The following is a 27,954-nucleotide window of genomic DNA, read 5'->3' on the forward strand; positions in this document are numbered from 1 at the left end:
AGCGTGTGAAAGATGGTTGTCTCCCCACATTTTCAATTTTGCCTATAGTTTGGGTGTAAGGTCATGTCAGTGTTTGAATTTCTCTGATGATATGAGACTCAGAATCTTCTGTGCTTGCCAGACATTTGGGCTTCCCCTTCAGTGAATTGCCTGTTCCTGTCTGGTGCCCATTATGAATTGGGTTTCTTGTCTTTTTCTTGTCGATTTGCAGGAGTAGCCTGTAAATTTTAGATATTAATCTCTTGCTGGATATTGATGTTCCCAGTATCTTCACTTAATCCACTGCTCATCCGCTGGGTTGTCTGTGGCAGTGGCTTTCAAACTCTACCGTGCACCAGAATCTCCTGTTCGGCTTGCTAAAACACAGATCACTGAGCCCCACCCCAGAGTCTCTGACTCCGTAGAGTAAGGGTGGGACCTGAGATTCTGCATTTCTAACAAGTACTCAGGTGATGCTGATGGTCCAGGGAGCACACTTTGCGAACCACTGGCCTATGGTGACTTCCTTTGAACAAATTTGTTCCACTGAACAAATCCATAATTTTGATGTTTTCAAATTTATTTACCTTCATTTTATGGATGAGGGAACTGGAACATAAGGAGGTGAAGTGAATGACCCAAGGTCACACAGTAAGCTGGGATTCAGACCCATATCTGGCCAACCCCAGCTCGCATGCTCCTAGCCGCTCTGCTATCCTGTCCGGCAGCTTTTGGGATGTAGTGACCACAGGCTGAGGCATTTGTCCTGAGACTATAGGGAACTTTAATAAGTTCCTGAGTGAGGCAGACGTAGAGGGAGAAGCACAGTGACAGGGCTGCCGAGAGTCGCTGGAACATTCTTGCCTCACAGCTCCAGGGATGGAGCAATTTCCCTCACACCCCAAGGAAGTCCCCACCCACCCCGGAACTACCCTCTTACCAAAGCCATGTAATGCCTTGGTTTCTGAGGTCCAAAGGGCCCTGACTGGGGCAGTCTAGGCTCTGAGCCTGCAGACTCTGGCCACACTTCCTCCTGTAGCATTCAGAGACCCTGCCAGGATCACTTCCCAATATGGTTTCATTCTTGGCACTGCAAGAGGGGAAATACCCCTGGGCATGAGATAGCTGCTTCCCAAAGACCTCTAGGGGTGGGGTAAGGATGGAATTTCTGTACCAGCTCGGTCTCCTGGGCACAGTTTTGACCCATGGACAAGTGGTAAAGTTAGTGAAATCATCTCCAGCTGCCCCTTACAGTGTGGCTCCTTTTATTTAGGGCCCTGCAACTTAACTTCTCTCCCTCCCAGCTTCCAACAGAAGACTCCTAGTGGCGCTCCTTGACTGTGTGCTGGGAAAGAGTCCTCTGGCCGCTGTCATTTGATCACCAGATGTTTAGAGAGCATACACTCTGTAGCAGGCATTGTGCTAGACAAGAGGGAGATATAGAACAATCCCTGCCCACTGGGGGGGGGGGCTCTCAGCTTGATGGTAGTCCCCAAATCACTACAGCATAAAGTTCTCAACTGTCAAATCAAAGAGTGAGAAACTGTCTCTTCCTAGGGAAGACAGGAAAGGCTTTGCAGAGGGGGTGACTTACAAGCAAGACTTTGAAGGAGGAGCAAGATTTTTGGCAGGTGGAATAAGGTAGACAGGAGAGCCCCCCCCCCTCCCTGGCAGGGCCATCATGAGCAAAGGGCAGGGAGCAGGAAGGAACATGGCACACTCCAAGGACTGGTAACCAGTTAGCTCTACTGCCGTGGTTAGGCACTGGTGGCCCCGGGGGTCAGACCAAGTGACTTTTGAATCCCAATTCTATCCTTTGCTAGTTGGGGGACCTTGGGTAAGCTCCTACATGTCTCTGGGTCTTTGGGTCCCTCACCTACAAAATGAGGCTAATAATAGCATCACCCTCAGAGATCTTGTAGATTGCTGAAGACTTCAGGATAATCCACGTAAACGTACATACCGCAAGTGCTCAATAAATACGACCATTTTTATTGCTGGAGGAACATGGGGTGTCAGGGGTGGGGACCGGGACTTAAAGGAGAGGAAAGCAAAGGAGTGGGCAGATTGAGAAGGCTTTTGAAATGCAGGCAATGGAGAGTGACCTAAAGGGCTTGCATTTTACTGAAGTGAGTCTAGCTGCTTGGAGAGGAGGGTTGACTGGAGGTCCAAGGAGAGTCTGGGCCTGGGAGCTGGGCAGGACCTGAGGAGAAAGGCAGAGACCTGACTCAGATAGGGCGAGGAGAAAGAAAAGGAGAAGGCGTGTTCAGGGAGGGGCAGGGTTGAGAGAGCTCCCTCCCTGTTCAGAAACAGCTGCCTTTCACATCCTTTGATTGGATTCATTCATCCGTTCATTTGTTCATTTACTCATTCCACGACTACTTATTTCGCACTTGAACCCTGGCCTCGTGGGGCTTACACTCTAGAAAGTTTATATTCCTGGGGCGCCTGGGTGGCGCAGTCGGTTAAGCGTCCGACTTCAGCCAGGTCACGATCTCGCGGTCCGTGAGTTCGAGCCCCGCGTCAGGCTCTGGGCTGATGGCTCGGAGCCTGGAGCCTGTTTCCGATTCTGTGTCTCCCTCTCTCTCTGCCCCTCCCCCGTTCATGCTCTGTCTCTCTCTGTCCCAAAAATAAATAAAAAACGTTGAAAAAAAATTAAAAAAAAAAAAAAAGAAAGTTTATATTCCTATTAAATAATGTTACTTGGAGCCCGCAGGTGCAGTATCCACCTGTTTAGGCTTAAAAGATCAGAAATTGGCAGTCCTATTGGTGTGCCCTCCATTTCTGACTTGTCTATGTCAGGCATTTCAGATGAAGGGCAAAGGGTCTTAGAGCCAGGCCAGCCTGTCCTGCCCACTTCCTGTGATGGTGAGTTCCCTGTCTCCTGTGACAGCCCTTTCCATCCAGTGCAAGAGCTAACAACTGCCTCCTTGCCCACTCACCTCCTATTCCCCACCCCAGGTCCCAGCATCACCTTTTTCGAGCCCTACATGACACAGCTGCTCCCTTGGACCCCGGGCAAGCTCTGCAGTGATGCACAGAAAATGACACAACCTGCAGAAACTTCTCATTTATCTGACTCAAAGCAACTTGTTCCAAAAAAAACCCAAAACTTCAAAACCTGGGTTTTGAAGCTTATCACATAGACAAAGGGATAGGGCCTCTGATGTGCAGAGGATATTCAAATAGATAATAAACACCCATAGCCCAGTAGCAACTTGTACAGTTCACAGAAAATAAAATACAGGGGTTACTGGGTGGCTCAGCTGGTTAAACATCCAACTTCGGCTCAGGTCATGATCTCACAGTTAGTGAGTTCGAGCCCCACGTCGGGCTGTGTGCCAACAGCTCAGAGCCTGGAGCCTGCTTTGGATTCTGTGTCTTCCTCTCTCTCTCTCTCTCTCTCTCCCTCTGCTCCTCCCCAACTCGTGCTCACTCTCTCTCTCCCTCTATCTCAAAAATAAATAAGCATTAAAAAAATTTTTAATGAAAATACAAACAACTCTGATATGTGGTAAGTGTCAAACTCACCCATAATAAGAGAAACACAAATTAATACTACATTGAGAAAACATTTTTCAAGTGCTGGGTTGGCTAAGCTTGGAGAGTTTGGTAACGTACATGTGGTTGCAGGTGCAAGGAAACAGTCACGTATGGCAGGTGGAAGGTTACATTGGTATAAACCCTATTTAACAATATTTTAAATCCACAGACCCCTTGATGCAACAATTCCACTGCCAAGAATTTCTCCTACAAGTATACTCACACAAGTGGAGAAGATGGATGTGCAAGGAAAATCATTGAGATTAGAAATAAACAGGGGTGCCTGGGTGGCTCAGTCAGTGAAGCATCCGACTCTTGGTTTCAGCTCAGGTCATGATCTCATGGTTTGTGAGGCAAACGTGAGCCCCACGTGGGGCTCTGCACTGACAGTGTAGTGCCTGCTTGGAATTCTCTCTCTCCCTCTCTCTCTGCCCCTCCTCTGCTCTCTCTCTCTCAAAAATAAATAAATAAACTTTAAAAAGGAAGGAAAGAAATGTTCAGGGATAGGAGACTGGTTAAATAAACTGTGGCTCACGCAGACAATAGAATGCCATACAGCCATTCATAAAAATGAAGAAGCTGTCTATGAACTGATAGGAAATTATCTCTAAGATAAAGTAAGTGAGGGGGGGAAAGGCAGGGTGTAGAGCAATGCACTTTGAATAGTGCTGTCTTTTTGCGTAAAGAGGGTGGGAAATGTCTTTGTGTATATGCATGGAATAGTTCTGGAAGAATATACAAAACAGTTCTAGCTGCTGCCTCTGAGCTGGAAGAGTGTGTAGCTATATAACAAGGAGAGAAGGAAACTTTGTTTCGTGATGTGTCTTAAATGTTGTACCATGAATGTGAATTATAGAAAAGCTTAAAAAAAAAACACTATTGTGATATTTATCATACTCTGTAACACCATCTGTTTCCATGTCTATCTGATCTCCATCCGCCACCCCAACACACACACACACACACACACATACACATACACATCTTGTGAGGGGAAGAGGGATAGCTGGTTCTGACTCATTCCTGCACTCCCTGGAGCCCAGCGTAGCACCCAGCACAAAGCAAGTGCTCAGAAAATTTGAATACACATTCACAATGACTACCTTCTCCAAGGAGACCCCGGTTAGTCTAGCCTCCTAGCATCCCTGCTCTCGTGCAGACCATTCCCACATTGAACAGGGATGACCCAGAGAACTAATGTGATGCTTCACCCTGCTCTCCGGGAGCCCTCGCTCTGGAGGAAGCCAGCCACCGTGTCATGAGTACTCAGGCAAGCCTTATGGAGAGGTTCACTTGGTGAGGAACTGCCACCTCCTGCCACGAGTCGTGTGAGTGAGGCATCTTGGAAATGGATCCTCAGCCCCAGTCAATCCTTTGGATGATTCCAGGCCTGACCTTGATGGCAGGCTGGTGAAAAACCCCAAGCCAAACCACTGAGCTAAGCTGCCTCCAAGTTCCTGACCACCCCCCCCAAATTGTGTGTGATAATTACTGTTTCTAATGTTTTAAGCTGCTAAATGTACGCAGCAATATACACCCAATGCAATCAATAAATCTTTATTAAGCCTTTACTGAGTTTCAGCTCCGGGGCAGGGGGATTGCAAGAGCCATGCAATCAGGGGAGCAGGCCATGTGCACGTTCATTCCTTCAGCTAACATTTACTTTTTTAAAAATTTTATCTTTAAGTAATCTCTACACCCAACGTGGGGCTCGAACTCACATCCCCGAGGTCAAGAGTTGCACGCTCCACCCACTGAGCCAGCCAGGGGTCCTTCTGCTAACATTTATTGAGCACTTACTATATACCTGGCCCTGTGCTGAACGCTGACACAAAATGTTAGCAATTAAAATACCCTCTAGGACAAAAGGGAACTTTCTAGAGTGATAGAAATGTATATCTTATCAGGTTGAAGTTACATTGGTGTACGTGCATTTATAAAAACTCAGCAAATGAATACTTAATCTTATGCACTTTGTTGTATGTAAATTTTACACGAAAAATACTGTAAACAAACGTTGAATTCCAGTTAATAAAATGTGAGCCGAAAAGTGAAAGTAGTCAGAGAAAGACAAATCATATGACTTCACTCTTATGAGGAATTTAAGATACAAAACAGATGAACATAAGGGAAGGGAAGCAAAAAGAATATAAAAACAGGGAGGGGGACAAAACATAAGAGACCCTTAAATACAGAGAACAGAGGGCTGCTGGAGGGGTTGTGGGAGGGGGGATGGGCTAAACCGGTAAGGGGCACTAAGGAATCTACTCCTGAAATCATTGTTGCCTTGTATGCTAACTTGGATATAAATTTAAAAATTAAAAAAATTTTTTTAATTCAAAAAAATGAAAATGTGACCTGAAGTAATTTACTTTGAAATACATTTTATTTATTTAAAAAAATTTTTTTTAACATTTATTTATTTTTGAGACAGAGAGAGACAGAACATGAACGGGGGAGGGTCAGAGAGAGAGAGGGAGACACAGAATCTGAAACAGGCCCCAGGCTCTGAGCTGTCAGCACAGAGCCCGATGCGGGGCTCGAACTCACGAACCGCAAGATCATGACCTGAGTCAAAGTCGGACGCTTAACCGACTGAGCCACCCAGGCGCCCCTGAAATACATTTTAAAAAGGGGAGTGGACATGGGGCACCTGGGTGGCTCAGTCAGTTGAGCGTCCGACTTCAGCTCAGGTCATGATCTCACAGTTTGTGGGTTTGAGCCCCACGTCGGGCTCTGTGCTGACAGCTCAGAGCCTGGAGCCTGCTTCAGATTCTGTGTCTCCCTCCTCTCTCTCTGTCCCTAACCCACTCACATTCTGTCTCTGTCTCTGTCTCTCTCAAAAATAAATAAACATTTTAAAAATTAAAAAAAAAAAGGGTGGGGGAGTGGACAGATGGCGAGATGGACAGACATGTGAAGAAGCCAGTAGAATATTAATGGCGGAATGTAAAGTGGTAAGTCCTGTAGGGGTTTTGTTGTAAAAGTCTCAATTTTGCTACATGCCTGGCAATTTTCATTAACAAAATGTTTGGGGAAAAGACCTTCAATAACCATATATGTCAGTCCTCTCATTAATTATTAGTGTTTCAATTACACAAAATAAAAACAAATACAGTCTGGTTTAAAAATGGAAAAAAAACAAACAAACAACTGAGAAAAAGTCATCATCTCTTTCCCCCTGATTCCAACTTTCCTTTCTTCTTCAGCGACAACGTCTGTTGTTGCCGGCTGTGTAGTTTCCAGACCTTTCTCTTAGCATCTCCATACATATATGGGTAAATACAAAACCGTGTTCTTTCTTTCTTTCTTTCTTTTTTTTTTTTTTTTTTTTTTTTTTGAGGAGTGTGTTTTCATCCTATCCTGCCAGTGTGTTTTGGGGATCTCTCCACGTCAATTCATGCAATTGCCCCAGTTTTAAATTGCTGAGTAGAGGACGTGCCGTGTTCAAGATGAGAAGCTCGGGCACGAGGTATTGCTCAAGAGCAGACGGTAAATCCGAATTGCTGGGACACGAACCCATTCTCTTGGTTTCTGGGGCCTGGCCGCACCCTCCGGGAGCCCGGCCAAGGCTGAGGGGGCAGGGCAGGTCTTTTATTTATTTATTTTTTTAAATTGTTTATTATCTTTGAGAGAGACAGAGAGACAGAGAGCAAGCAGGAAAGGGGCAGAGAGAGAGGGAGACACAGAATCCGAGGCAGGCTACAGGCTCTGAGCTGTCAGCACAGAGCCCGATGCGGGGCTCGAACTCACAAACCGCGAGATCATGACCTGAGCCGTAGTCGGCCACCCAACCCAACCAACTGAGCCACCCAGGCGCCCCTGGGCAGGCCTTTTATGTCGGGGAATGCTGGGGGGCGGCAGGCCTAGGGGACCTGCCTGGGTTTGCGCACCCGCGCAGGGGCCCAGGAGGAAGTCAGATAAGCGCTTCCTCTTTTCTTGCCCTCTGGGGACCCTGGGGGAAGGCAGGGGGTTGTGAAACCGAGCTGTCCCCCAATCCCCCTGGGGGGGGGACCCGTCAGCTGGAGGAGGCCATGCAGCTGGGGGGGCAGAAAAACAACTTCAGGGGCTCCCCTCAGCAACCCCATTCCCGCGCCACACCCCTGGGCACAGGTCAGCTGACGTTACGATGGTACCTGCTGTAGGGATCCAAGGCACTCATGGTGTCCGCGGTCACCACAGGAGAAAGCCCCAGCTCCTTATCAGCGTCTGCTGCCATTTCCAGCCTAATTTTCCACCTGTCTACGCCCGAGGGCTTCAGGCACCAACGACTCAGAAGTGTTTACGGTTCATCATTCAGGCCAGGCTGTTCCTCCCTCCAGCCTTCGCCAGGCTGTCTCTTCTGTCTGAAATACCCATTGCCATGATCTTCTGTTAGCAACCTTGAAAGGTCAACCTATCACCTCCTTCAAGAAGTCCTCCTTGATGCAGCCCAGGCTGGACCAGTGTCCCTCCAACTTTTGGTCTTAATATCATGGGCCTCACTCTCTCCCACAGCATTTTCTGCTCTGCATCTAAGTTATTGGTTTAAGTTTTTCTCTCCCTAATTGGACTGGATGTCGCTTGAAGGCCAAGACTATCTTGTCCATCTTTTTGTGCTTCCAGCCCCTGGCAGAGACGTACATAATAAGTCCTTAATAAACATTAATAAAATTTATCAAAGTACGAAGGGTTTGGATCTCAGTGCTATCGTTCACTGGCTGTTTGCAAACCTCGAGCTTCAGTTTCTTCATCTGTAAAATGGGCACACGAATAGTACCTGCATGGAACTTGCAAATAAGCAGAAGAGACAGACGATAAACAGATTAACTTATTATAAATAAGTATTACAGTGCCTGGTGGTGACAAGTTCTCTGGAGAAAAATAAGGCAGGGTGAGAGGAGAAGATAGAGAGTGGAGGAACTCTTAAGAAGGGGTGCCAAGGACCTGCTGGGGGCTGTTGCTGAGTTTCTTAAGGGCTAGTCTTCTCAGATTTTCATTTGCCTGTCTTGGGAAATGAGCGCAGCACTGACCTGCCTGGGAGGGTATTGCTGTGAAATGAGCATTGGCTACTTTGCAAATTAAAGGGGAAATATCTGAGTCCTGAAATAATGATTGTGGCTCTCCCCCCCCCCATCCTGTTTTGAATATGGAACAATCAACAGTGGTCCCAAAGAATTCGAAATATGAAATGCAAATGACCCCTAGAAATAGGAAAATATATTTTTGGAAGAGTCAAACGACTCACTGTGAAGTGAAGCCCATGTTGTTCCCTAGCTCCTGCCCTCCCTCCAGGACTGAACTCTGGGGTGTGTCCTCTGGTCCCAATTTGTCTCTCTATTCCTCAGTTTCCAGGGCACACTTACTGAGTTTGTGTACAGATTACAAGCACCGGCTTTGGAGGTACACCTGAGGGTCCCAGACTTGGGAATCCCAAGCTCTCCCATATGCTGGCTGTGTGACCTTGGACAGGTGTCTATACCTCTCTGAGCCACCCCCTTATAATCATTCCTAACTCAAAGAGATTAAATGAGATGATATAAGTGAGGGCATAATAATGAGAGCTTTTAAGGCAAGTTTTAATGACCTGGTGAAGTAAGTACTCTTATCATTCCACTTTGCAGATGAGAAAACAAAGTCACGGCTAGCTAAAGGCAGTCAGTCCAGCCTTTGCTTCCATCTTTCCTCCATCCTCGACCCCACTGTCAAGTACATACCAAACTTTTCTTGACTTTTTTCATCCTCTGGAAATCCTACCCAGCCTCAATTTTATCTTGTTCGTGAAGGCTCTGATTTTTAAATTGACTTAATTTTTGAGTAGTTACTATAGTCAAGTGATCCAGAATTAAAGAGTACAGAGGGTCCAGCAGGACCTGTAGGTCTCCTTCCCTGTTCTGTCACCCGGCTACACAATTTCCCTCCCTGGAAGAAACCATGGGGGCTGTGTTTAGGTGCGCCCTTCCTGACTCAGCCCGACATGTGCTGGTAAATTCCCATGTATGTTTGTTCTCTTGTTCGACACAAATGGTAAAATACAAGAGCTGTTGCGCACTTTGCTCCCTGCCCAATCCACTTATCCACTTATCCCCTAGTGGTACCTAAGGAGTTTCTTCATTCTTTAAAAAAAATAAATGTTTTTATTGAATTATGACTCACATAGCATACATTCGTCCATTTTAAATGTACAACTCAGTGGTTTCTTGGTATATTCTGAGTTGTGCAACCATGACTGCAATCAATTTGAGGACATTTTCATTAGCCAACTCCCCCTCAAAAAAACATACCCATTAGCAGTCACTCCTTATTTTACTCTAACCCCCAGCCCTAGGCAACCACTAGTCTACTTTCTGTTTCTGTAGATTTGACTCTCCTGGACATTTCATATAAATGGAATCATACAATATGTGGTCTTTTGTGACTGGCTTCTTGCATTTAACATAAGATTTCCAAAGTTCTTTTGTGTTGCAGCATATATCAGTACTTCATACCTCTTTATTGCCAATTGCCAACTAATATTCCGCTGTATGGACATACCCCGTTTTATGTATCCGTTGAGGGACATCGCAGTTGTTTCCGCTTTTTGCTATGATGGATAATGCTGCTATGAAGTTTTCATTTACAAGTTTTTGTGTAGACATATATTTTCAGTTCTCTTGGGTATATACCTAGGCATGAGATATCTGGGTCGTACGGTAACTCTATGTTTAACCCTTTGAGGAACCTCCACACTGTTTCCGAAAGGCACTGTACCGTTTTACATTCACATCAAAAATATATTTGGGTTATAATTTCTTCTTACTCTCATCAACACTTGTGATTGTCTTCTTGATTATAGCCATTCTAACGGATGTAAAGTGACATCTCATCGTGGCTTTAATGTGTATTACCCTAACGACTAATGATAAGAGGCATCTTTTCATGTGCTTATTAGCTATTTGTATAACTTCTTTGGAGAAATGTCTCTTCAAATCTTTTGCCCACTTTTCAATTATGTTGTCTTTTTATTGTTGAGTTGTGTTACTTGTGTGTTTGGAATACCAGTCCTTTACCGGATCTGTGATGTGCAGGTATTTACTCCCATTCTGTGGGGTGTCTTTTCATTTTCTTATTATCTCATTTGCAACACACATTTTTAGTTTTGATGAAGTCCAGTTTATTTTTGTTGTTGTTATTTGTGTCACATGAAGAAGGCTTTGCTTACCTCAAGGTCATGAAGGTTTACTGCTAAGAATTTTATAGTTTTAGCTTATATCTTTAGGTCTATGATCCATTTTGACTTATTTTTGTGGATGGTGTGAGATAGGGATCCAACTTCATTATTTTGCACGGGGATATCTAGCTGTTCCAGCACAATTTACTGAAAAGACTCGTCTTTTCCCCATTGAATTGTCTTGGCACCTGTGTTGAAAATCAGTTGGCCGGGGCACCTGGGTGGCTTGGTCGGTTAAGTGTCTTCGGCTCAGGTCATGATCTCACAGTCCGTGAGTTCGAGCCCCGTGTCGGGATCTGTGCTGACAGCTCAGAGCCTGAAGCCTGTTTCGGATTCTGTGTCTCCCTCTCTCTCTGCCCCTCCCCTGTTCATGCTCTGTCTCTCTCTGTCTCAAAAATTTTTTTAAAAATTAAAAAAGAAAAAAAAGAAAAAAAAGAAAATCAGTTGGCCATAATGTAAGGGTTTACTTCTGGACTCTCGGTTCTGTTCCACTGATAGGTATTTCTACCACACTGTCTTGATTATCGCAACTTTGGAGTAAGTTTTGAAATTAGAAATTGTGAGTCCTCCAACTTTGGTTTACTTTTTCAAGATTGGTTGGCTGTTCTGGATTCCTTGCATTTCCATACAAATTCTAGGATGAGCGTGTCTATTTTTTTAATAGATGAGAATTATGTTGATCAATTTGAAGACTATCCTCACCTTAACAATATGAAATCTTCCAAACTATGAAAGAATGTCTTTTCCATGAGATATCTTTCCCACCCCACGAGATGCCTTTGTTGAGGTCTTCAGTTTCTTTCGAGGGTATTTTTTTTTAGGTTTTGAAGTACCTTGCACTACTTTTGTTAAAATTATTCCCAAGCATTTTATTCTTTTTGGTGATATTGTAAATGAAATTGTTTTCTTAATCTTATTTTCAGATTGATCATTGCTACTCTATAGAAATAGAATTAGTTTTTTAATTAATTTATTTTTGAGAGAGAGAGAGAGAGGCAGAGAGAAAGGGAAACAGAAGATCTGAAGCAGGCTTCACGTGGACAGCAGGGAGCCCGACACAGGGCTCAAACTCATGAACCACAAGATCCTAACCTGAGATCAGACGCTTAACTGACTCAGACACCCAGGCGCCACGAAATACAATTAGCTTTTATACATCCCTATTCTTTTCGACAATAGCTTGGTACTCCATTATTGTCTTATCATTTATTTTCCCAGTCCCCAAATGATGGATATCTAGGTTCTTTCCAGTCCTTCCCTAGGACTATTCCTTTTCTAGGTTATTGACTAGTCCTTTTCGAGGTTATTTCCAGTAGAAGTGGCACTGTAATAACTTTCCTTGTACATACCCATGAAGTCTCAGGTATTCTGATCTTTTCTCTCTCTGAGTTTTTATGATTGTCAGTTGCCACCAGCTTGTCCCAAGCTCACTGTCATATTATCCTTGGATGACTGCCTCAGCCTGCTCACTGGGTTCCCTGCTTTCCTCATGTCCCTCCAATCCATTCTTCACCCAGCAGACAGAGAGATCCTATTAAAATACAAGCCAGTGTGGCTTACTCCTCTGCTCAAAACCCTCCAGTGCCTCTCATCTTGTGTCAATTAAAGTTTCATATCAACACCGAGACTTCACGGCCTCACAATCTGGCTTCGTTACCTTTCCAACGTCATCTCCATCACTCTCTTCCCTATACCCACTCTGATCCAGCTACGTGGGCCTCCTTTATTTCTTAAACACACTAAGTGTGGATGCACCTCTGGACCTTTGCCATTATTGTTCCTTCTGCTTGGAACACACTTCCCCTAGATTGTCACATGACTCGCTCTCCCAACCCAGTGAGTCTCTGCATGTTCTCTCCTCATGAGGTCTTTCCGACCACTCTGTCTCAAGTCACATCCCGCCCTCTTTCCCTGATTTATTTTTCTTGGAATTCTTATCACCCCTGTGTGTAAGATGTTAATTGATTTTCACAATGACTCGCTGAGACAAATACTATTGTTATTTCCACTCAACAGGTGAGGAAACTGAGGCTCAGAGGGGTGATTTGATTCGTTCAAGATCACCCTGTGACAATGAATGAATAGGCAAAATGTTTGCCATCCCGAGTACTGGTAAGGATGTGTTTCCAGATAAAATTTGTGATTGTACAAATGTTTTTTTAATGCTAATATGAGTTAGATAAGAAATACTTTTTTTAATTAAAAAAGAGTGACAATACCAAATTGGCAAGGATGTGGAAAAACTGGAAATCATACGTTGCTGGTTTGAATGCAAAATGATATGCACGCTTTGAAAACTGATTTAGCAGTGTATCATCAGGTTAAAACTTACACGTACTATATGACCCAGCAATTCCAGTCCTAAGTATTTACTCAAGAGAAATGAAAACATGTGCAGACAAAGTCTTGTACCTAAATGTTCGTGCAGCTTTATTCATGTAACCAGAATCTGAAAACAGCCCAAATGCCCATCACAAGTAAATGGATAACCAAATAGTGATGCATTTATACTATGGAATACTACTCAGCAGTGGAAAGAAACAAAATGCTGCAACATGTAACAACATGGGAAATCTCAAAAGCAATCCGTAAGTAAAAGAAGACAGACAAGGGATGCCTGGGTGGCTCAGTCAGTTAACTGTCCGACTTTGACTCAGGTTATGATCTCACAGTTCATGGGTTCGACGCCATGTTGGGCTCTGTGCTGACAGCTCAGTCTGGAGCCTATTTTAGATTCTGTGTCTCCCTCTCTCCCTGCCCCTCCCCTGTTCACGCTCAGTCTCTCTCTGTCTCTCAAAAATTAATAAATGTTAAAAAAAATAAAAAAGAAGACAGACATAAAAGAATCATACTGTATGATTGTGTTTATAGAAAATTCTAGAAAAGACAAAGCTAATCTAGAATGACAAAGAGCCAAACAGTGGTTCCCTAAGGCAATGGGTGGGAGACATGGACTCCAATAGGCATAAGGGAACTCTCTGGAGTGAGAGAAATGTTCTGTATCTTTTTTTTTTTTTTTTTTTTTAAGTAGGCTTTACATCCAGCGTGAAGCCCAGAGCGGGGCTGAACTCACAACCCCGAGATCAAGACCTGAGTTGAGATCAAGAGTCGGATACCCAATGAACTGAGCCACCCAGGCACCCCAAAATGTTCTCGATCTTGATTAGGGTGGTGGTTACACAGATGTATACCTTTGCCCAAACTCATCAAGTTGAATGTTTTAATGGTGCATTTTATTTATAAAACTATACCACAGTAAAGTTTATAGGAACTTTGGAAACACATACAAAGATTTTTATTGCAGAAGTACTTCAATAGCCAAAAAAAAGGGGGGGGGGGCAGGGAGGCAGAATTGGCTATTAAGAGGAGAATGTTTCAGCTATCTGTGGTCCTTTACCATCAGAATAACAAATTTGTGGAAGGTGTAGCTGATGCTAATGATGACATTCTCAAGTCCCCAGAACACATATCTTTCTTCCTGGAGGCTCCCTGTGGTGGCTGGAGCACACATGGGGCAGGCCAGAAGTGCTGGAGGATTAATACCTCTTGGGAGCATCCCTCAACCAATGTCTGCCAGGAGTTGGTATAGAAATGCCCAGGCTCCCTCATCACCTAGGCAGGATAACTCTGAAGTGAAAATAGTACACTCTCTCCAGAGTTCCTGCTCCAGCAGGAGTGAGCTCCAAGAGCCCACAGTTGTAACTTGCTTAACAATGCTCTCTTTCAAAAGAAAAACAAACAAACAAACAAAAAAACCCAACTTTATCTTGAGAGAGAGCATGAGCAGGAGCAGGGGAGGGGCAGAGAGAGAGGGAGAGAATCCCAAGCAGGCTGTGCTGTCAATCTCATGAACCATGACATCACGACCCAAGCCGAAATCAAGAGTCAGATGCTTAGGGTGCCTGGGAGGCTTAGTCAGTTGAGTGTCTGACTTCAGCTCAGGCCATGAACTCATGGTTCCTGAGTTTGAGCCCTGCATCGGGTTCACTGCTGTCCGTGCAGAGCCCACTTCATATCCTGTCTCTGCCCCCCTTTCTGCACCTCCCCCCAAAAAATTAAACATTAAAAAATTTAAGAAAAAGAGGAGTCAGACGCTTAATCGACTAAGCCACCCAGGCACCCCAACAATGCTCTCTTAGTTGGCTTTCTTCCCTCTCCTGTCTCATCCACCTACTCCCTACCAGTGTTTTCTGCATCTCCTAGATAACTTACTTTCACTCAAATCTGTGTCTAAGGTCTGCTTCTGGGAAACTCAAATTAAGACTAATGGATGATACCAAGAGTCCGTCAAGATGTGGGGAAATGTTGGAAGAATGTTGGCAGCAGCCCTTCTGCAAGCATCCATCATTCTTGGCAAAGAAAGTCTTTACAAAATTCTTACAACAAGTCCATAGGAGGCATGGTAGTTGGGTACAATGTAGGTGTCCATGACTAGGGGAATGGGTAAATAAACTGGAGGATGTAGACAATGTGGGCTACTAAATATTAGTAACAGTGATGTTGTGGGGGGGCACACAAAACTGAGTCTCATTCAAGTAAATTAAACACAGAATTAAATGTATTTTTAAAACTCACACATATGTATTTAAGCATATATACCAAACACATAAGAGCAGGGTCATTATCTTTTAACTCATGGTTCTACCGCCCCATTCCCCCCCCCCCCCCCCACACACACACATTTGGTCATGTTTGGAGACATTTTTGGTTGTCACAATTGGGGAAGAAGGTTAATCTAGTGAGTGCAGCCCAGGAATGCTGTTTATCATCCTACCATTCCCAGGACAGCTTCCCACAGCAAAGAATCATACAGCACCAACCCACCCCAAAAGAATTATGCAGCCCAAATGTCAGAAGTACTGAATTTGAGAAGCCCTGTGTAGCCCAGCACAGCATTGCTGAATGAATGAATGAGTGAATGAATGAGTGAGTGAGTGAATGAAGAGATGGTAATGGTGGGAACACAGAAACGCACCAGGATTCTTACACATCTCGGAAGTGTGCATGGCAGAATTTAGTGTGACACTATCTCTCTTTTTCCAGGAACGGGTGTGCTCTGCCCTTGCCGGGTCCTGAGCACAATCATGTGGGGCCTCCAGCTGCCCTCCAAGCCCGGCATCCCGCCCCCCCTAATTTTCGAAGTCCTCTGAGCTGCCGGAAGCCGGCCAAGAATGAGCCAGGGCGGTGCCTGCGGGTGAGAAAATTTGCATGAGGTTTGAATAGCGCAGGGCCTGCGGAGCGGAAACCGCGGACCACAGAAGTACCAGGAAGGCTTGGGACACGGCCTGGGGGAGGGGTCTGGGCTGGAGAGAGTGGATCGGAATGGTAGGGAAAACCGATCAGAATGCTTGGGGCGGGAAGAAGGAGATTAGAATCCTGTGAGAGCGAGGGGGATAGGGGTTAGGATTCTTCTGGACCCAGTTGGAATCCTTTGATGAGAGATTAAAATCTTTGGGGGGTCGGATTGGAATCCTGGGGTGGGGTGGATTAAAATCCTTTGTGAACAAGATTGGGGTTACCCAGGAGCGGGATTAGAATCCCTGGGGTTAGGGTTATAAATCTGGAGGGCTGGGTCAGAATCGTTTGAAGAGAAGGGTTGAGATCCTTTAGTTAGCTGGATTAGAATCTTTGGGGACAGGATTAGAAACCTCTGGTGGGCGAGATTACAAATTATTCAAATGTGAAATTCAAAATCCCTTGGGGCAGAATTGGGATTTTGGGAGGAAGAGAGGGTATTGCGGTTCTTGAAGACAGGTTAGGCTTCCTGGGGTGGGGTTAAATCCCTTGGGAACCGCGTTAGGTTTGGGGAGGCGGGGATTACAATGCATTGGGGGAGGTGTTGGAGGGGGTGGGGTTAGGATCTTTGTGGGACTGGTTAAAGTTCTTACGGGCGGGCTTATTATCCTTTAGGGAGCGGGTTAGGATCCTTAGGGGCAGGTTTAGAAACCTGGGATGGGCGACGGGATTAGGATGCTGGGAGGTGGGGCCTGGGATTAGAGTCCCTGCGGTGGGTTTGGAGTCTTCAGGGGCGGGGCTAGGATACTTGGGGGCGGGGCTAGCATCGCTCAGGGCGCGGCTAAGGAGCCCAGATGGCCTGTGAGTGCCACGGCGTTGCTGGTCCCTGCCCTGGCGCACCGCCGGGGCCCAGAGGCGAGCGGGAGAGGACGCGGGCAGTTCTGCGCCAGGGGAGCCGGAGAAGCCCCGCGGCGCCCGCCGAGGCCCCTCAGGGCGTCATCCTTGCCGCTCGAAAGTCGGCCCGTCTCCCTTAGGGAACGGGCGCCCCGGGACGCCGGGGGCTGCTGAGCTGGGGGGGGGCTCGAGCTGCGAGGATCCGGGCTGCCCGCAGGACGAGGAGCGGGAGCCCAGGTGAGTGCGGCGGACGGGGGAAGCGGGGCAGCCTGAGGGTGAGCGCGGCCTGAGGGTCTTCGGCTGTTGCGGAGGGAGGGGGGTGGGGGGCTGGGGCTGCACAGGGTGGGCTGGGGTGCGCAGCGGGAAGGTGCCGTCGGGGAAGCGGCGGACGGGCCGTGGGATGAGGGGCCCACGGAGCGGGGAGTGGGGCAGATGAGGGGCGGGATTGCCCTGCGAACCTGGAAAAGCTCGAGGGGAGGGGAGCTCTGGCCACCGAGTGACTTTGTTCCAGCCTCCACTTTTCTGGGCCGTCCAGGTTCCCCTTCTGTAAAAGACAAGAAAAACGAGAAGGAAGGGATGGGGCTTCGCGGAGACCCGGAGGGGAAGGCCCTTACGGTTCCTGGTGGGGGTGGGTGACGAGTCACGGCAGGTTGGCAGCCGGGTTGGCGACCTTCGTGGGGAAGGGGCCAGCTGGCCGTAGGCGTGACGTGCGAACCACACCCGGGCGGGGCTGCAGCTGGGCCGGCTGTGCTCCCTCCTCCTCCCGCGCTGGGCCCTGATCCCCAGCAGGTCTAGGTCGAACCTCAAAACCTCCTGGACAGACCGCAGGGTGGCTGCCGGTCGCTTTCCTCCTTGTGACACCTTGGGCAAGTCGCTCTCTTTCTCCAAATTCCAGTTTCCTCATCTGTTAGGTGGGGCTGTTGTTTTCCCAAGGCCACAGGGAGCTGGAGTATGTGAAGTCATGTTTAGTGTGGTGTAAGGGGAAGGGGGTTTCCGGGAGCAAGCTGCCTGTTGACCTTGAGCAAGGGATTTTGCCTTCCTGTGCCTCCGTTTTTACACCTGTCGGCTAGGGATAATAATGATAATGGCTCCCTCAACAGGGTTGTTTTGAAGGTTAGAGTAAGTTAAGCTCTTAGGACACCACCTGACAGGTATGCATGCTTAATACACGTTAACTGTTGTCATAGCTACATTATGGTCTAGCCCAGTGCCTCGCAAACTTCAGCAGTACCCCGGAACCACCTGGAAGGTTTTGTTAAGACACAGATTTCTGGGTCCCGATCCCAGGGTTTCTGATTCAGTAGGTCTGGCCTGGGAGTCTGAGAATTTACATTCTGGAGTAATGCTGCTGGTGGTCCAGGAACCACACTTTGAAAGCCACCACGTTAGTCTTCGGCCAGCACAGAGAAAGGCCTCAATAGATATTGCTCCCTTTACCCATGGCTTTCTCTTCACTATCCTTTTGTTTTGTTTTCCTTAGGAGGGGAGGAGGGAAGGTTAAAATAAAGAAAAGTGAAGAAGACCCTATACCAAATATCCCAGGAACCCCACCACCCAGAATTAACAAATGTTAGCATTTTGTCATGTTTTTGCTTCTGATTTTCAAAAAATAAAGTTATTAAAAGTAATGATAAAATGGAAGCCTTTCCACCTTGTATCGCTCTCAGTCCTGTTTTCTCCCTTCCCAGAGGCAACCATTGCCATGAAGTATAATCCTTCCCGGTCTGTGCTTTCATGAATGTATTGCATAGAGATGGATGCACAAATTATACATAGAATTGTTTTCTGTGTATTGAAGATCTCCAAAAATGCTATCCAGCTGTGATTCCTCTACAATACCCTTTGTCCCTGCCTTCTCATCATTAAGGTGTCAGGGTCTAGCCAGGATGAGAAACAGAGGGAGGCCTAGTTCATTCCTTCTAAGTGGAGTGTCCCAGCAGGTACTGACCTCCCTACCTTAGTACCCATTCCCCTGCTGCTAAACATTCAGGTGTGGAACAGGTGTTTACTACAACAAACCATTCTGCTGGGACCATCCTGGATGGATGGCTTTGGAGGTGTGGGGTGCAGGTGTTTCTTGGGGAATATGGAGAGAGGGGCCACAAGTCCTCTTGTGTATGAGGTGGACTAAAGCCGGGAAGGGTCCTGAGGAGTCTGGGTCAGGGACAAGAGCAGAGTCTGGGTCTGCTGACCTCCCAGGGCCGCTCGCTGTTCCATGTCTCCTGTTCTCCAGCAGGAGGGCAAAGCTCTTCATCTGCCCGACACTTGGTAGAAACTCAAACCATGGAATCACGGCTCCTTTAAAAAAAAAAAAAAGTTTTTGGATAACAAATAGTTTGTTTTTGCGTAGTCTTCTTTTCTGTGCCCTTTTTATTTAACATAATCAGTAAACTGCTGCGTATACAATTTCCATCCTAGTGATTTGCTTCGCACTACATTGTAAACATTTTCCTATGTCATTAAGACAGCCTTGGATTTTTTAAATTGTCATTTTATTTTTCTCAGTTTACTTATTTATTTATTTGTTTAAGTCATCTCTACACCCAACATGGGGCTTGAACTGATGACCCTGAGGTCAAGAGCCACATGCTCCTTCGGCCAGGCCCTCCAAAATATCCTTGGATTTTTGATGGTCGCATATCATTCTACTGTTTGGATGCACTTTAATTTGCTTAACCGTCCTAGGAGAGCACTGTTAGGTAGTTTGCCATTTTTAAAAAATGTTTATTTATTTTTGAGAGACAGAGAGACAGAGCATGAGCGGGGGAGGGGTGGGGAGAGAGGGAGACACAGAATCCGAAGCAGGCTCCAGGCTCCAAGCAAGGGGTCCACACAGAGCCCGACACGGGGCTCAAACCCACAAACCCACGGACCATGAGATCATGACCTGAGCTGAAGTGGGATGCTTAACCGACAGAGCCACCCAGGCGCCTCTGCCATTTTTTTAACTGTTCATTTCTTTTCAAGAGAGAGTGAGCAAGTGGGTGAGGGGCAGAGAGAGAGAGAGAGACAGACAGAAGATCTGACGAGGGCTCCATGTTGACAGCAGGAAGCCCTGATGCGGGGCTCAAGCCCACCAACCGTAAAATCATGACCTGAGCTGAAATTGGACACGTAACCCACTGAGCCACCCAGGCACCCTGTAGTTTGTAATTTTTTAATTTTGAGTCGAAATTCACATAGCATTACAAAATTAACCATCTGAAAACTAACATTTGAGTGGCATTTAGTCCATTCACCGTGTTGTGTAACTGCCACCTCTGTATAGTCCCCAAGTATCATCATCTCCCCAGAAGGAAGCCCTGTACCCATGAAAGCAGTCATACCCATTCTTCTTTCTGCCCCACCCCCCACCCCCCGGCCCTTGGCCACCACCAGCCTGCTTTTTGTATTTTTGGATTAATTTATTCTGGCATCTTCCACCTAAGATAATGTTTTCAAGGTTCACCCAACTTGAGGCATGTATTCGTATTTCGGTTTTCTTTATAGCTGAATAATATTTCATTGTATGTATATGCCGCGATTTGCTTATCCATTCATCTGTAGATGGAAATTTGGGTTGTCTCAGCCTTTTGACTGTCGTGAATATTCACCTAGTGTATTTGCTTGAGCTCCTGTTTTCGATTTCTTGGGTATATACCTAGGAGTGGAGTGGCTGTGTCCTGTGGTAATTCCATGTTTAACATTTTGAGGAATTGCCAGATTGTTTTCCACCGCTTTGCACTCCTGTCAGCCATGTAGAAGGGTTCCAATTTCCCCACATCCTTGCCAACACTTGCTATTTTCCTTTTTAAAACATTACGGTTATTATAGCCACCCTAGGGCGTGTGGGAATCTTAATCTCACCCCAACCAGGCTGCTTGCTGGGGGCCCTTTCCCGTGAGGGTGAGGAGAAAATTACCTGCATTCAAGGGATCTTCCAGGCCTTGCACACTTTAAACGCTTCTAGAAAGTAAAGGCTCCTAAACCACTCTGCCGCTAACACATACTAAGTGCCTGGCACATGGTAGGGCCTCAGAAACATTGTAGGAATGTTGAACAACCTCTCCCCTCTCTTGCCTGAGATATTTCAGCATATAGGTGTATTTTAGTTGGCCCCACATAGTGATTCTTTATAATTAGCTGCCAACTTTTTTTTTAAATGTTTATTTATTAGAAAGAGAGAGAGAGGTGTAGGGGAGGGGCAGAGAGAGAGGGAGACACAGAATCTGAAGCAGGCTCCAGGCTCCGAGCTGTCAGCACAGAGCCCGAGGCGGGGCTTGAACTCATGAACCTTGAGATCATGACCTGAGCCGAAGTCTGCTGCTTAATGGACTGAGACACCCAAGCGCGCCTAATTAGTCGCCAAGTTTTAAAGTCAAGAGAACTTGGGGCGCCTGGGTGGCGCAGTCGGTTAAGCGTCCAACTTCAGCCAGGTCACGATCTTGCGGTCCGTGAGTTCGAGCCCCGCGTCAGGCTCTGGGCTGATGGCCCGGAGCCTGGAGCCTGTTTCCGATTCTGTGTCTCCCTCTCTCTCTGCCCCTCCCCCGTTCATGCTCTGTCTCTCTCTGTCCCAAAAATAAAATAAAAAACGTTGAAAAAAAAAAATTTAAAGTCAAGAGAACTCACACAAATCTGGGTTTCTGTCTTGTGAAAAACTGGCAGAGTTGGCCATAGCGAGACTAGAAATTCCGTCTCCCATGCCCATCTGCTATTCACTCACGGCAGCATCGGTGAAGCAGTGTGGGGGCCGCCCTGTAGACTAACCCTGAGCTGTCGGCTTGCACCACCCTTTCTTGGATCACTTTCCTCCTGTGGGTGTCCCTGTGGGCCCCTGTAGCCGTTTTAGTTTTCAAGTCCTGCCTCCCTATCATGACAATGCTTTCCTTTTCACCGAAAAGGAATATCAGGTCCAGAGAGGGTAAGTAGCTTTCCCAAAGTTACACAGAACATTAGTGCTACCATGTCTCTTAGCCTCCACCTTTCTAAACAACCCCTGCCCTGCTCCGTTTGTCCAGTTTCCTTAAATGGAAAGTGTGCCCTTGTTCCTGGCTGGTGCCTGTGGCCACACAGGCTGCACCCTCTGCGTGTCACTGCACCCGCCGGATGGCACCGAGTAGGGCCTGCATTCCTAATACTGCCCTAAGACAGCCCAAGCTCTCACCATCACCCTGAAATCCTCTGGCCTGGGAGACGTAGGTGCAGCCAAGCGAATAGCAGACTTTCCCTCATCTCTGCCAGAGAAATGAAGAACCGGAGATCGGGCGTGGGAGACCTGAGTTTGGGTGCCGACGGTGCCTCAGATAAGTTGTGGTGCATTCAGCCAAGCCGCTCACTCTCTGAGTCTCAGTTTCCTCATCTGAGAAATGGGGATAAGGAGGATACAGCCTCACAAATTCACGAAGCACAAATCCTTTGAGGTCAACACACAAAAAAACAATACTCCACAGTACACAAATTGACGTAGTACAAACCTTTTGAGGTCAGTTCACGTAGTACAAATCCTTTGAGGTCAACACGCAAAAAAACGATACTCCGTAGTTTCCATGGACATAGGTCTCAGTTTGAGTTTCCTTAGAAACAGACCTTAGAAAAAATCTCATATGCATTTATTATTTAGTCTCTTTGGGAGAGGGTCCCAGAAAGCTCTGGTAGGAGAGTGGGGAAGTGAGACAGAAGAGGAGGCAGCCAATAAAAGTGTGTTATCGCACCAGTCACTACTGTGGACACCTGGAGGGCAGGGAGCCCTCGAGCTCTGAGAGCTGGTGAACGTGTTCAAGAGGTGAGGGAGCTGGGGTATTTATGCACCTGCTCCTATCAGTCACTGGTTGAAGGCTGCTCCCGGGGCGGGGGGTGGGGGGATGTCTCTCTAACACTCCCACTTGCCAAGCTCACGGGCTGAGCAGACACCGATGGCCACAGAGAAATCTCTCAGGCGAAGAAACACAGGTGCTGCCAGCAGGAGTGTTCTGAAACGGTAACAGGCAAGGTGATGGGATGTGCATGGACAGGTTCACGTGCGTCAATACGCATAGGTGTAAACACAGAGGCAGAGGCTACCTGAGGGGAAAGGAGTGGCCACGGAGAGCCTGCAAAGGGAGTAATCCAATGGCATCTTAGATTTATCTGCAATGTTATGTATAAGGACGAGGTACTGTTTACCAGGTGATGAAAGGCAATTTAAAAAACAAAATACCCTCCAAAACAGAAAAGAAACTGAGATTCTGTCAACTATAAAAAAGCAACTGTAACATGGTCAGAGCAGGCATTATGGCAGCTTCAAGGTTTCCCTCTGGGGTCGGGGGGAAGATTTGGGGGCAGTTGACCTTGGAGCATGATGAGAAGCTAGGGTGAAAAGCTCTCCCCATCCCTGGGGGCAAACTGGCCACCATGTCCTGGGTGAAGGGGGCAGACTCCAGTCAGTCACAGTCAGGGAGAGATGTTGTTCTTCTCTAAGCAGAGAGGAACAAACACGGATATCCCTTTCCAGTTTAAACCTGCATATGTAACTCGTTTTGATGGGGAAAGCTGGGGCTCCCAGGAAGCTGAAGGAGACTTAATTCACTTGTTCAAGAATTTATTGAGCACCTACTGCATTCTCATTTTATACTGGGATACAGCAAGGCACAAAAGAATCACTGTTCTCATGTGTCTTACATCCTATGGGAGACAGATTATAAACAAATCCCTAGGTAATATATTAGTGCATTAGGTGAGAAGCAGACTGTCACTTCAGAGATTAAATATGCAAGAAAAAATTTTTAAATGTTTATTTATTTTGGAGAGAGAGAGAGAGAGTGTGTGAGTTGGGGAGGGACAGAGAGAGAGGGAGACCGAATCTGAAGCAGGGTCCAGGCTCTCAGCTGTCAGCACAGAGCCCGACATGGGACTCAAACCCATGAACTTGGAGATCATGACCTGAGCTGAAGTCGGATGCTCAACCGACTGAGCCACCCAGGCGCCCTGCAAGAAAAGGCTGGGAAAGCCAGCCAGCACACAGCAAGGCATGTTTGACTCCAAATGAAGAAGAAAGGGAAGGAGGGAGGAAAGGAAAGCAAGAAGAAGGGAAGGAGAGGCGGAAATATCTTAGACTACAGTGCAGTTCCAAGGAAGGCTTGGCAAGGCTGCCTGGACCCCTTAGCCAAAGCCCCCTGTCATATGCCCCCCTGGCACGGCCTGCCTCAGTATCCCTGCCACACTCCATCATTGGCCGGGAACAGCCCATGGCAACAGTGATGATGCACTTCAAAGCACAGCAGCTGGGGCCATTGGTCAATGCCACTGTCTGCAGTCAGAGATCTAGGAGGCTCATCTTCATGGCCGCCACATCAGCTGGTGGTCAAAGCCATGAAGAATTCGGCTGGGAAGGGCTAGAAAGTGATGGGAGTTGGGGGCGGGTGTTCCCATTCTTAGCCAGGGTGGTGAGGGAAGGCCTCTCTGAGACAGAGAGGTCTGCAAAGAGACTTGGGTGGCATGAAAGAGGCTTTCCGGGGGAAGGACATTCCGGAAAGTAGCATGTGTGATGGCCCCAAGGTGGAAGCGTGGTTGGTGAATTGAGGGACAGCAAGAGGCTAGTGTGGCTGGAAAGGAAACATCAAGGGAGGATGACAGGACCTCAAGGTTGGGGAGAGCCCAGATCATGGAGCCTTGGCAGCCATAGAGGGGACTTGGCTTTTATTCCAAGTGAGATGGGAGCCCAGGAGTTGTTGAGCAGAGGAGGGATATGACCTGATTTACAGTTTAAAAGCCTTGCTTGGGGCGCCTGGGTGGCTCAGTCTGTTAAGTGTCTAACTCTTGATTTTGGCCTAAACCATGATCTCACAGTTTATGGGTTCAAGCCCCACATGAGGCTCTGCACTGACAGTGCAGAGCGTGCTTGAGATTCTCTCTCTCCCTCTCTCTGCCCCCCCCCCCAAAACAAATAAACTTTAAAAAAGAAATAAACTGGGGTGCCTGGGTGGCTCAAGTGGCTAAGTGTTCGACTCTTGATTTTTGGCTCAGGTCATGATCTCACAACTCATGGGATCAATCCTCATGATGGGCTCCATGCTGACAATGCAGAACCTGCTTGGGATTCTCTCTCTCTCTCTCTCTCTCTCTCAAAAATAAATAAATAAACGTTTAAAAATAGATAGGTGATAGATGAATAGATAGATAGATAAATGAATAAATGAAAAGGTTTGCTTGTCTCTAAGAGGCAGGATTGGTATTCAAAGTTAGCTCTTTGTGACTCCCAATCCCATCCCATATTTTCCAAACTTGCCTGCCCCCTGCTTACCTTAGAGATAAAAGTATTCCAAGGAGGGTCACAATTGCCCTGGCATTCCAGACTTTAACAGGTGATCCAGAGGTAGCAATGACCATGCTAGGAATCTAGTACATGTTTGGAACAAACAGGTGGGACAAATGCACCTCAGGGCCAGGCCTCTGGGCGAGTCGGGCAGATGACCAGAGGCCTTGAATTCCTCTTCAGCGTGTTGCTCTGTCACTCGCTGTTGTGTAAACGTGGGCACAACACTTGCCCTCTCCTGGGCTGCTGTTCTGCCTGTGTAACAGAGGTCTCTCTGACTCCTTCCTTTTGAAGAGTCCAAGTTTTGAGCTCTTTGATCAGTAAGAAGCTGGGGGTCAGGAAAGGGGAGAGATGAGGAGTTGGGGTGACCCCCGCACGTCTATTAGGGATAACAGTCACTTTGGGTGGTTCATTGAGAAGATCGTCAGGGAACCAGAGGAGAGGGCTCTGCAGGGCTCTGCACCCCTGCAAACTCTTTAGGAAATTGTCCCTGATGGGGGAGGGCTTTTTCCCCACCTCCATGGCTGAGCTGTTCCGAGAAGGGAAAGTTCCTCTAGTGAACAGTCTTGAGCCCTGGGCCCCTTGAGGTCTGCCTTCCTGAACTTCCTGTTGGGGTTCCTCGCTCTCACCCTGCAGTTCCCCACTGCAGCCTCTGGGGCTGCCCACTCCCCCCCCCACCCCCCCTCCCGAGGATGAGAGGCAAGAGAGCTGTGTTCTCATTCTACCTGCCAGTGACCCCCTGAGGAATCTCTGTGCCATGGATCTCCATTTCCCTGTCTGCAAAATGGGCTCTTAATTCTGGTACTGCTGACTTCAGCCAAGTATGGTCAGGCCTGTAGAAGGTTGAACACAGTATATTTAGTCCACAAATACATATGGAGGTCCTCATACATGCCAGGCACTTCCTAGGCGTGGTGTCAATGCCATCAGCTGCTTGGGGTCCATATTGCATACATCCTCACCTATCCTAATGGGTCTAGTACCCTCTTCTCATCCATCAATACCTGCTGTCTACGAAGTCTTTGCCCTAAGCCATTTACACTGAAGTATGAATTGCAATCCCTTGTAAGAATTTCCTCTGCATGAGGTGGCACTCTTTGAGGTTTAACGGGGGGGGGGGGGGGGGGGGCAGAAATCCAACTTAAACTGGCTCAAGCAGAAGAGGGATATTGTTAGAAAGTCCGCAAACACTTCCACTTTAGGAAGGGCTGGATTCAAGGGCCTGGGAATCTGCATTCCTCCATTTCTGGGCTCTGCTTTGCAACTCTCTTCCAGTCAAAGGCCAATGGATGACTCTCCTTGTCCAGGACTGGGTCACACATCCAGCTCTGCTTCTGTTACTGCAATTCCGATTGGCCAGACTTGGTCAGACTTCAGCCAGAGGCTGAAGTCAGCCCTACCCCGATGCACGAAATGAGAATGCGGGAGAGGTGGTGACAAAAGGAAGACTGGGGAGCTGTTCTCAGAAAAAGGGGGAGCAGAGACTATGTAGGAAAGAACTATAGCTGTCCCCTTCAGACAACTTATCCAACACCTCGCTTCATATTTGGAGAAACTGAGGCCCAGAGAATTTGGGGCTTGCCTGAGCTCACACGGTGAGCTTGTGGTAGAGGCGAAACCAGAATCCAGGGCTCCTCGGCCCCAGCCCTGACAGGCCTCTGCTTGACCCTAAAAACTCCTTGAAAACAGTCTCCCTCCCACTCCACAGGATGCCCAGGCAGTGCATTGGCCTCTCTCCTTGGGCTTCACTCTGAGCACGCAGGAGGAGTCTCTAAGGCTCCATGGCCTACATGGAGTGACCGTGGGAAGGTCCCAGGGCAAGCAAGCTGACCTTTCTCATATCCCTCCCACGTAGGGCCAACAGAAGCTGAATGGGGAAGGAGCGAGTTTCAGTTTCCAGGATTTGGGCAGTGACCTGAGGACGTGCCTTTGTCAGGGGTCAGCAGTTCTCAACTGGTCTGGGGCCAGGCAGGCCACTTCTGCTCTCAGAGCCTGGTTTTGAACCACAATTAGACAAGAATCATGTGTACAGAGGTTTTCAAAAGCCTTTCACCTCCCTGTCACACAGGATGTCAGGCCAAACCTGAGAAGCAAGAGCCTCCTATTTCACAGAGCAGGAAATGAAGTTCAGGGGAAGTGACTTACCTGAGGTCACATAGGGTCAGGGGCAAAACCGGGATCCAAACCCGAGCATTCTCACCCCAGGTTCAGCCCTCACTCTACTACACTGGTGGATCTCACATCTTAGTGTGGATAAGAATCTCCTGAAGAATTGTTAGCAATGCAGATTCCGGGCCCTCATCCCCAGAGACTCTGGTTCATTCGGTCCAGATCATGGCACAGGGATATGTAAGAAGCAGTGAGGACTGTTGGGGTACCAACGGTAAAAATCCAGTTCAAACTGTCTTAGGCAATTGCGAATTTATTTGCTCACGAACTGGAAAAATCCTGAGGTTGGCAAGCTTCAGGCACAGCTGGCTTCAGGTGTTCATACATGTCTTCAGGAATCACTCTGTCTTCATTGCTCGGCTCTGCTGTCCTCTGTGACGGCCTCACACTAAGACAGTCCCTCACTTTAGTTTCCTACGTCTACATCTATATCTGCCTCGACACCTGCACCTACATCTGCATCAGCAATCCTTATAGAAACAGAGTGGCTTTTTCCTAATTTTCCCAGCAAAATCCCAGGGCTAACTTTGATCGCCTCAGTCAGGGTAACTTACATACCTATAACTGAATCGACCACCGTTGGCTGCCAGGGGGACACAGAATTCTCTGATCGGCCAGACCTGTATCAAGTTGTCACTCCCTGAAGGCCAGAGTGGGGTTAGCCTCCTGAAACACC

The 27,954-nt window shown here is 47.3% G+C and overlaps 1 protein-coding gene across 1 annotated transcript in view; it reads left to right on the forward strand.

The window, feature by feature from the left end:
* Positions 1–16,792: 16,792 nt before the first annotated feature.
* HCK (HCK proto-oncogene, Src family tyrosine kinase) overlaps positions 16,793–27,954 on the forward strand; it is a 42,075-nt gene continuing 30,913 nt past the window's right edge. Inside the window, exon 1 of the mRNA XM_058685224.1 lies at positions 16,793–17,077. The gene's annotated coding sequence lies outside the window, so the exon portion shown is untranslated. The remainder of the gene's footprint in view (positions 17,078–27,954) is intronic.

This window comes from Neofelis nebulosa, chromosome 9, assembly GCF_028018385.1.
Source record: "Neofelis nebulosa isolate mNeoNeb1 chromosome 9, mNeoNeb1.pri, whole genome shotgun sequence".
Taxonomy (NCBI): Eukaryota; Metazoa; Chordata; class Mammalia; order Carnivora; family Felidae; genus Neofelis; species Neofelis nebulosa.